At 32.5% G+C, this 12031-nt stretch overlaps 1 protein-coding gene across 1 annotated transcript in view; it reads right to left on the minus strand.

The window, feature by feature from the left end:
- Window positions 1-12031, minus strand: part of LOC123658106 — a 62185-nt gene that overhangs the window by 1476 nt on the left and 48678 nt on the right. The window lies entirely within an intron of this gene.

Genomic DNA, 12031 nt, shown 5'->3' on the forward strand with positions numbered 1-12031 from the left:
AGTGTCCGCATGGCGTCAAATACTTTAGTTGTTAATATAAAAAAATCATCATCATCATCATCATCATTTCAGCCTATCGCAGTCTACTGTTGGACATAGGCCTCCATAAGTTCGTGCCATAAATGGCGTGAACTCATGTGTGTTGCTCATAATCACCACGCTGGGCAGGCGGGTTGGTGACCGCAGGGCTGGCTTTGTCGCACCGAACACGTTGCTGCCCGTCTTCCGCCTGTGTATATTTCAAAGCCAGCAGTTGGATGGTTATCCCGCCATCGGTCGGCTTTTTAAGTTCCAAGATAGTAGTGGAACTGAGTTATCCCTTAGTCGCCTCTTACGACAACCACGGCTAGAGATGGGAAGGCTATATTCTTACTGCCGTAGCCACACAGCAAAAATATATCAATTTAATTGAGCAGGTAGCTTTATGGCTTGTGCGATGTTTTCTCAACTTTAAATTCGAATGAAATAATGTAAAAATATCAACACGACAGTTACTACCGTTTGCATTTTAATTATTATTTTTCGAGTTTAATTCGACATCATCAAGCCGACTTAAAGATTATTGCTTTTGTGTACTTTGTAGAAATTTTCCTCTTATTAAAATGCCAAACGTCTTAAATTAATATCAATACATATAATAAAAATATAAATGTAATATGATTGTGTACGTTAATCTCGATTTAGATGCGGTTCTCAGTAATATATTGTGATAAGCATCACTTAGCATTAAGTGTTTGTTTCATGTCGATCGGTTTACAAATAAAAAAGTTATACTAATTTAAAGAGTCACGTTAACATATAAATACCCAAACGATGAGTATACGTTACGTTTATGTACGTTTGTAATCCAAAATAAACCAAAAAATACAAAAAATGCTGTCCTAAGTCACTATCCTACGTGGACGAAGTGATGGGCATAGCTAGTATAATATAGATTGTAATGAAAATAAAAACATTTTTTTCTATACCAAACTCTTTTCAAGCAGAAAAAGGGTTTTATTATTCATTAGAAATAATTTCGCCTTCTTGGCGTGGGATGTATACGTCAATATTAGAAGAAATTTCACGGAATTGATATAAGGAAAAAAAATAAACTTGGTAAGTATTCGGGAAACAGAAAATAAGCTAACACAGTAATCCATTTTTATCATAAATAAACGAATTAAAATAATCATAATAATTGAATAATTATATTTTTATCATTATATCAATTTTATTGGTTGCGTGTATGTTATTAATTCATTGTTTTGTTCCCAAATCAATGTTTACAATAAAATATCGACGGTCTCCAAAATTAATTAGAGTTGTAATCTCGACCGCACCTTTCAATCTCCTTCATGTCTTCTCTCTTCTACGTGACATTGGTGAACTCGTATGTGCTATTTTGGCACTATTAATCGAAGTTCCAAATCCAATGAATGAATAGCAGAGGAGGACTAACAACTGACGATGTCGAGATGTTATGGGCCAAGTTATATACTGAGGCATTTATTATAACGCCCGCGCTGTATGAATAATAAAAAGTTACTTAGAGAACTTACTGTTAAAATAAAAATAGTAGGTATTGAAATAAAACCTGGTTGACATTTTTTCTACCCCATAGGTTACAAGCACTATAATAATGCCCGGTCATTTCGATTATTTCTATAGTTGTATCATATTGCCTTTTTAAATTAAGCATTTAAAGCATTTTGGCTGACCATCTGTGTTGCATGACCAAATGTCGCTGGAGCAGACGTATCCTGGAGTGAGGACCGCGTGTTCGCAAACGCAGCGTGGACCGCCCTCCGGCTCATTGGACCGACGATCTACGTAAGACCGCCGGTGGTGGCTGGATGAGGATCGGGATATTTAGCGCGAACTTGGTGAGGCCTATGTCTAGTAGTGGACCGTGATAGGCTAAAGCGATAGCGACAGCGAAGCGATTAATCACTTGGTCCATAACAGCGAGACAAAATAAAATTTTACCCTTGTAACATTATTCAAGGCTACAAGTAATCAATGTCATGAATGTTTTGGCTTTAAAAGTACATTTAATACATTGTTATTTTTTCCTTCTTTGCTTCCGTTATTCTATTTCGAGCCAAGAGGAAAGGCAATACGATAAATCATGGGAATACGAATTGGGTCTGTTGATATATTCAGGTTTTAAATAAGAAATTTTGTTCGTAGAGTTATAAGACTGTTTTTCGAGGCATATGATAGTAGTTCTAAAGCCAATATAAATAAAAATGATTCTCCGAGGTGTATGTACGCGTACTTTCGAAAGCTCGCACCAAATTCGACTATTCTTTTTTTGTTTGGTATTGTCAAGCTGTTGTCAAGGTTTGTATATAACAAAATTTAATAAAAATAGATATTAATAACATTAACGCTCCAGCCTGTTACATCCCACTGCTGGGCATAGGAATTTTTCTCCATGTAGGAGAAGGATCGGAGCTTAAACCACCTGGCTGTTTTACTGTCGGTTGGTGGATACATGATGTGTTCCCGTTTATGAGTAACGATCGCCATCAGGCGTCTATGATAACTACCGGGACCAACGTGCTCTCCGAGGCACATTTGTGAGATCCACTAGGACAGATACCCAAACTGGAAATAAATAATTTTACAAATACAAATATTCACTCCGAGCGGGAATAGAACCCGCGATCGCGGCCACGCACCACTAGACCAGCAGACATCAGATATTAATAAATATTTATATATTCACAAACAAAAAAAAAACGAATATGGCTGTAATAGTTTAGTTTTAAATAAAACTTTTTGCTCCGACAATTACTAGGGACTGCGATGCCAGCTGTTTTTAAGGCCTACCATTAAAGCTAAACATTTAAGATTGTGTAGACTAGACAACTATAAAAGCTTGCTGAGGACAAAAAGCTATCATAACGAAATAAAAAAAAACGTAAAAGCAGTCAATTAACAATAACCTTCTTTAAATAAATTTCCATTATTTGAAACAAAGATAAAAAAATTATTTATTTATTTATCTTTGATTTGAAAAGTATTTAAGTATTTAGGTAAAAAGAAAACTATAAATATTAGATATACCTACCTACTATATTCATAGTGTTACGTACTACTAAATAAATATCAGTAACGAATTGCCCATGGGACCATAACGTTTCTTCCTTTCGTTCGTATTATCTACCACCTTTAATTTATTTTGTGTATCTCTTTTCGTAAATACGTTGATATTAAAGTTCCGCTAAATATGTTTTGAATCAATAATATATATTTTTGTATATATGTAAAATTACGTGTACAATTATTTTGTTAACACTCAATATAAATTAAAATAAATATGATCTCAAATCTAATGAAATGTCTTTGAATGTCTGATGCGTTTTCAATTCGTATTTATTACTACTATATTTACTGATAATTAGACCAAGAAAATGCGAATTATTGACCAAACCACAATTTATATTTAGTGCAAATCTTGTGGTACTTCATAAATAAGCCAATTAACGCCTTGAGTTTAACTAGGATTTACTACTATATAATATCACTGTATAGATAACCTATACAAATGTTATGTGTGTTACTATGAGCGATGATCGAGCCCGAGACAGTCAGCGCAACAGAAGATCATCAGATAGTTGTAAAAAGAAGCTTTTATTGATTCATAGGTTTTATGACCAGAAGGTATATTAATATTATATAATTATATAGTACCTATATTATATTATTTTCATTTGTTAATTAATTTAAATTTGATTGTTTTATTCTTAACTTTATGGTAATAATATTTTTATTTTCATTGATTTAATTAATTGATTGGATTTTTTTTAAAATTATTATTTGTATTTGTTTTACGTGTTTTTGAAATTAAATACTCTCCAGTAAGCTGTATGTGCCTATAATTGAGGTACCTAACACTCAATTTATTTGTACCCTGGTGTTAATTATTGTGAATGTACATCATTATAAATAAATAAATAAATTAGGGATAGAAAAAGACACTATACAACACGTCAAAATTTATGAATAAAATAGTTTGCTAGACCAATATAAAACTTTGAAATAGTTGCAATTGTTAGTAAAGTAGAATGAAACATAATCGTAATTGCAAGTCAAACAATCTTTATTACAAGTCTTGCCAAATCAAATAACAAATTATTATATTTAGTAGAATATTGTTATTCAAGTTCTAGGGTTGTCAATTACGATACTATTTTATTTTAAACATCTAATATAGTTTATCTGATTTTGTCTCAACGAAATAATTTTCAGTTTTTATTTCGATTTAAAAGATTTATGTAACGCCTTTCAAATTAAAAATTATATAATATTTATTATTATTTTTTAATAATAAAAAAAAAAATCTTTTGCGTATGAGGATTGCTTTATATAATTTGTAAGTCTATATTAGAACAATACTGAAACTTAACGTAGTAATACATTACATAGTAACATCTATTGTCGTTTGCCACACTTTGGTTGGTTAGGAAGAAAGATAGAAAAATGGTACATTTTTAATTTTAATTTACTTTTTGGTTTTGTAACATTGCTTATCTTGGAACTTAAAAAGAAAATTTTATTTAAATATAAATACATAGTTTTCTATTCTGTATTCGTTACAGTTATTATAAGCTAGTAACCTATCCAAATATAAACTTCTGTCAAAAGTAACATCAACTTTAAGAAAACCGTTTTAATAAGTAACTGATAACAAGCTTCTTCAAAAGCGCCAACCCTACTATAAGCCAGTCGCAATTTCTCATACATATTTACCGAACTCTGTACATTTGTAAAGTAAATAGTCATTTCAATTTTGTTCGGCTACGCCCAAGGTCGCGCCCCGCTACGTAGCACGTCGAAATAATTAAGTTATACGAAACTATGCCACACCACGTTGTTTTATGTATTTACATTTTTTTACATATATATTTGGTTTATTTAATTATGATTCAAGGTTATGGACACATTTAACACGTGGTTTTTTTGGAAATTAATCATCATTGGCCCTAGTCCGTCTATTGCAGACAGTGCCAGACAGACACTGTGTCGCCTAGGGCACTCTTCAGAAAAACACAGAGTTGCCTAAGCTCTCTCTCGACCTTACTGGCTAGGCCCAGAGGAACGACGAGTCGATACGTGTGGAGCCAGTTCGGCTGCAGGAGTCTTTCGCATTTTAGAGCTAGCCACGAATGCTTGACGGAGACCCCATTGCGGGTTTCAGATGAAGTTTTTCTTCTCCAGGACCATGATGATTTTGAGCCAGGTTTATCCCTCGGTCGCCTTTTACGACCCCACGGTGGGTGGTGCTATTCTACTCGGCCGACACCACACGCATTGGAAATTATTATGTCATTAGTTTTTGACCAACTTCCAAAAAAGGAGGAGGTTCTCAATTCGATTGTATTTTTAAAGTATTTGTTTTACCTCAGAACTTTTGACTAGCTCGATCGATTTCGATGATTCAATTATTTTTTTGAAACAGAAAGGTGTTGCGTGTCATGTGGTTCCATTTAAATATAATTGAGAGCTGACAAGTAGTTTTCGAGTTATATCTAATGATGCGTATTTACTTGTCTATTTCTTTGTTGACCTTGTATTATACCGCATAACTTTTCTCTGGGTATACCAATTTTGATGATTTTTGTTTAATCGAATGCTGACGCTTGTCTTGTAACAGTGAAAATTACTAAATTACTAATCCTCTTTCTTCAACAAGTTTAAATTAATTTTTTTATGATATCCCATAATTAATTTTTTTTTAAAATTATTTATGTGCGCTTTAAATATGTAGGAAAAAAATACGATTTTGGAACCGTTTAAAAATATATTTTCTTAAAATTACGCCATGTTATTTCGCTTTAGTCAATTATTTTAATAAAAGTTGTAGATAGTTGTAGAACGTCTACGGTTCTGACAAGGATCAAAACTAATCTTTTGACGTATTAACCATCTGTTGACTGTCTGAACAATAAGGATAAACATCAACTTGATTAAGGACAAGTTTATTACATTATAAAAAAGACATTACTGTAAAAATATTCTCTATTGTACACCAAAAGTCTATGGGTAGTAAAAAGAAATAAATGTTCAAAAGGCGGTCTTGTCGCTAAAAGAGCTATCTCTTTCAGATAACTTTTGGGCAAATAATAAACTAGAGCGGATATTACAGCAAAAGGTACCACAGCTTAATGTATTGTTGTTAGACAATTATGTGAAATCCATGATAATTTTCTTTATTGTTTGTAGATTGTTCAAATTAATATAAGACTTCAAAAAGTTTGGTTAATTTTTTTTATATACATGTATATAACTTAAATCTTATAGAAATTAAACTCTCGGTAAAGCTTTTCTTGTATAAAAATAAAAATGCAACACTTTCTCCGTAGTAGGAAAGCATTGCCTTTTTAGTGGAATTTAAAAGATATAAATGTAGTAAAAGCTTCTAAATACCTGATTGTATGGAAGAAAAACCTTTCGCACCCAAGTCATAATGATAAGGAAACCGTGATATTATGATGGAATCCCAGAGAAATCAAGGGGGACACTCGAAAATGGTAGTGACGACTATTACGTTTGTTAATTTTTTTCGTCTACTTACGTTGTATTACTTGTCGATGTAATTGAAGTCGATATATTTATTTATTTATTAAACTTTATTGCACACACAAAAAAGAACACACATTTTAGTACGATTAGATACTAAAACAAATAATGTATGCAAAGGCGGCTACGAAAGTAAAATTAAAAAATAGAGTATTCTTCTAGAACGTACCGTATCATACGCGTCACGCAGAGAAATTAAACGAGCCATACTTTCGATAAAGAGATTCAATCATTTGTCAAGGGACACCTTATCAATATGTACTGTTTCACTATCACTTTCAATTTACTATTTCACATCCACCGGTAGACGATCAAGAAAAACATTGACCCAAAAGACTCATCTATGTTAGCTTAGGCCAAAATAGTCTTCAATATAAATAAAACTGCACAACTTCCGAACGATCACGCATTAAATTAGACAATTCCTTATTGCGTGTTGGTTATTCTCAGGACAATGTAAATTGAAGCGAAAAAAAAAATATAGCTAGTCAATAACATACAAGATAAAATATTAAATACTATAATAACCGATACCGTGTCTTCGCCTGCATTGCTTATTAGATACATGTGTGTAAAAATGACTTCGTTTTTTTCTATTCGAATACAAAAATGGAAATAGCTTTCCTTTCACCACAGTCATCCAATTTTTCTGATTCGAATGTTCACGAGTATTGAAAAAAAGGAAAATCGGTTCAGTCCTGCTCGAGTGCATACAATGCTTACTGATGAAAAGCCAACATTGCTCAATCTATACACGAAGACTATTTTCGACGTTTTACCGTCAAGATCCACGAATTCGCTTATATTTTTTATCAGGGCGCCGAAATGGAAAAATAGTTCGGTGAATCTATTCGTTTTTGGGTTGTCCTTTTAAAATGTTACTAGATCTTGCATAATTATTTTAAAATATATTCATCAAGCATTTTTAGAAGATTTTGCCCAGCAGAGGGATATTATAATTATACTAAGTAGTATTTTTGAAAAAAATTATACTAAGCCAACTTCTTTTTCATATTTAGGTTAATTGCATTTTTCACAGTGAAAACAATATGGTTTCACTAGAGGTAACTCTACGACAAATGCTGGTGTGGCACTTCTTGTTCACTTTGGCACGTTGTCTTATCTAACTAATAAAATTCATCTCATCTGAGCTGAAAATGGGCGTTCCTCAAGGATCGATTGTAGGGCCTTTTCTTTCTTTAATATATACATGTATGTATAAGTGATCCGCCATTTTATGTTAAGGATACTTATGATAAAGTGTTATTTACTGATACATCGACCATTTTCAAAGTCGATAGGAGAAAAAGTAAATTATGACGACGTGAACAGTTCTTTATTGCATATTCAAGATTGGATTAAAACAAACAACTTAGTTTTGAACGCCAAGAAAGCTAAGTGCGTTTTGTTTGCGTTGTTTAAAGCTTATTATTCGGTGCAGGATTACACAAATGATGAAGATGTGCGGAATTCGTGACGCTGTATTTCATGCAAGACCAAATTTGTTTAAAAACACAGTTTATTTTTTTTTAAAGAGTAACTACGCAGTTTTTTGCCTGCTCTTATCTGCAGAATCTGTATTCCGAACAGGAGATAGCTTTACTTTTAAAAATAATTAAAATTTAAATTTGTAAAATGACGATTCGAAGATGCTTTTGAACCCTAAAACAAAATAAACCGCGATAAAATCCAAAAAAATTGTTTCATTATAATGAGCAAAATTCGCGTAAGCATTAAAAAACAACGGTTATTTGACCAATTTATATATCGGTTGAATTGAAATAGTATACAGTTACAGCCTATGTCTTTGTATCCTTTCATATTTAACTCTAGTTAATTAAATCTATACAGTCTATTTCAATTCAGTTCACTTTAATGTTAGTATTAAAATTATATATAACTAAACGTATTGTCAAGTTCATTGTCACATGGATCGAATTTTGACAAGGGTGATAAAAGAGTCATACCGTGTATCCATGACACATGCACGCATGTCATGAAAGGTTTCATATTATCCGTATTTAGTTAGAAGAGGCCCAGTATAAAACTCGATCTTGAAAATATCATTTATACGACTTCTTTAGTAACAAGTAACAATACTCCCTTTATTTAGACACGAATTGAGGGAAATTTGAGAAACAAGTGCAACAGCAAACAGAAATTTATACAACAAAAACCGCAACATATTTATGTTTGAAAATAATATTTGAATAAATATTACGATTTCATTGAACTTAAAATTCAATTCATGAAAATTAACGATTATAATTATACTTTTATTAGTTAGATACTATTAATAAAAGCTAATAATAATAAAATAATAACAATAATGATGACAGAACAGAATGTATATCATTAACAAAGATGGAAACAACTTACAAAATCGTATGTGATAATTTACTCGTAATTTTAACATATAACTACAATAAATATAACAACTATAAAATTAAAATAACTGTAATAAAAAAAAAATAAGAATTTGTTTCAACAAACAAATTAAATCAGAAACCAGGCACATTTTACTAGTACACATGCGAAAGTCTAGATGGATGTTGGTTATGGATGAAATTTGGCACAGATATAAAATAAAATCTGGAATTATAACAAAGGTCTATCTTTCATACTATTTTGCGCGTTATAAAAGGAAATGTCGAGTCATGCCCGCAGACAAGTTTCTAAGATTACTTACTGGAAAGACTCGACCACAAAGTATTTAGATTAAAAAACATAACATAATAAATAAATAAATAATAATAAATATCTTATACATAACATACACACACGATCGTCTGCTCCTCAACTCAATGCTTATGTTACAGGTAATAGCCGACTGTTATAACTATATATATTTTTTGACAAATATACATAGAAATAATACATACAAATAAATATTACACTCAGACTCAGGTGGGAATCGAACCTGCAACACGCGGAACAGAAACTGACAAACTACAAACTGCGCCAACGGGCTATAGTCTTAGAAATGTATAAAATATCTTTTTTTTTACAGCTTCCACGCAAGACATTTACCACTAAAAGTCGCGGGCAACAACTAGCTCACTTAATGCAATACCGTTATAGAAATACACGCATAAATTCAGATCGCACTGATCAGAGTAATGATATTACGTGTTCAATCCTTTAGCTGAAGCCATTTCTGTGAGGTTTATTACGACCACCCACTACTGGTACTGCGGCGCGTTTGATACAGTCGAGAGTAATGCTATTACTTGGCTAAACGGATGATTGGCTTCTCTTGATGTATTTCTGAACCTGAATTATGTATTTGCACTTGTGCAACATAAACATGGTGATAGATTAAAATAAACATCAAAAATAACTTTATTCAAATGCGCTTTAAAAGCATCTTCGCATCGTAATTTTACCTCTCTTAATAAAAAAATAAAAATCTCGTCTTAAGAATTGCTTTAAGCAAAAGTCGAATTGTCACCTATAGGCGTTAATAGAATTTAAAAAGCACCATATTAATAATCTCTATACTAGACTTTTATTGTGTTTGTTTAACCTTGATTCATCATCATCATCATCATCATCATCATCATTTCAGCCTATCGCAGTCCACTGTTGGACATAGGCCTCCACAAGTTCGCGTCAAGAGCGTGAGCTCATGTGTGTTGCCCATAGTTACTGCGCGGGCAGGCGGGTTGGTGACCGCAGGGCTGGCTTTGTCGCACCGAAGACGCTGCTGCTGCCCGTCTTCGGTCTGTGTATTTTAAAGCCAGCGGTTGGATGGTTACCCCGCCATCGGTCGGCTTTATAAGTTCCAAGGTGGTTGTGCATCTGTGTTATCCCTTCTTACGATACCCACGGGAAAAGATGGGGTGGCTATATTCTGTGATGCCGTAGCCACACAGCAAACCTTGATAAGTAAACCTTGATTAGTAATTATTTTTCTGCATACGGAAAAACGGATGTTTATTTTCAAGAAATACACGCATATAATACCTAACAATCGATCTTTAGCTGATAACACACGACCTAAAGCTGAATATTGTATCTAAAACTAATATTCGTGTTTTATAAAAATTAGGCCACAATATATCAACGGCGTTCAGCGTTCTAAAGTCATACGTATCTACATTTACAAATACGGTCACGTTTCATGTTTAACCTTTTGTTTGAATGTCACATTTTACGCGCATTGGTTTATAGGAACGATAACTTTCGTTTGTAAACTTTAATTTGTAAATAATAATAACCCTGTGAGTTTAACCCAATAAACGTCTCGTCCAAATGTCATAATTTTACGATTATTATCGGTTTTTTCTAGATTTTATTTTCTCTTTATTTGGGTAAACAAACAATATTTGTATAGTTACAACATACTCGTATGTACATCTACATTTTTTTTTGTGTCTATTTTATATTAGTATGCTAGACTAGACTTTTTTTTTCTTTTAAGTACATTTATTTATACTTACTCATTCTAATGATAACTAAAATATTTTATAGAGTTTTATTTGATTTTTTTAAACTATTTTATTTTGGGGCTCTGCACTATTTCATCTAATAGGTATTGTATGTGTTTAATTTGTATTCACTAAATAGTTCCTTCTCATAATTAGATTATGTTGCAACTATAGGACAAGCTAATAAACGATAAAATGCATTATATGAAAGCATTGGATTACAAAGTTCCCAACTTTTTTGTCATTTCGTCAACAGTCAGCACGAATTTCAATTGTAATTTATACTTCAAGATTGTACACTGTAAAAGCCTTAGCGGATATAATGAGACCGTCGCGGAGATGCATCACGACTAATTGCGACACAATGTTGGAGCAATTTCGCGGCGACGATCACAGTAACAACCAGTCCATAAGCAACCGGATGTGCACCGTTCTGGATTGACTAAATATAATTACGGGCATTACTTCTAAAGCTACACTTAGAATATGAAAGTCCCGATTTTTCTTCTATTTACTCTAAACACAAAAATTTTAAAAATAAGAATTGTGTGGTTTTGTGAAACCACGATTAAGTGAAACTGTAGTGAGTAAAAACATTTACATTACACACACATGCACAGATTCCATACACTAAATACCCTGGAACATTTGCGACATGCGACATGCGATAGATGAACAAAATTTGGGGCGATAGAATAAAAGTTTCATATTAAAAGGAAATATTTGTAATGGAAGTTCTGGACGCACATTGCTTACGAGAAAAACTAGCGGTAGGTAGCGGTAGCGGTAGAGAAGAAATATAAGAGAGAATTAAAAGCGAACAAAACCATAATGCCGCGATAAGAACACATTGTTTTAGAAAATACACATTGACTTGAATTACACATTGTAAATATAACACAAATATTGATTTTATTAATGACTAGCTGTGACCGCGACTTCGTCCGCGTAGAATTTAAAAAAATAGTTATTGTTCAGTTCGCAGAGTTATAAAATAAAAAATTTAAAATAAAAATAGATAAAGTTACTCC

This window comes from Melitaea cinxia, chromosome 1, assembly GCF_905220565.1.
Source record: "Melitaea cinxia chromosome 1, ilMelCinx1.1, whole genome shotgun sequence".
In the NCBI taxonomy this organism is placed as follows: domain Eukaryota; kingdom Metazoa; phylum Arthropoda; class Insecta; order Lepidoptera; family Nymphalidae; genus Melitaea; species Melitaea cinxia.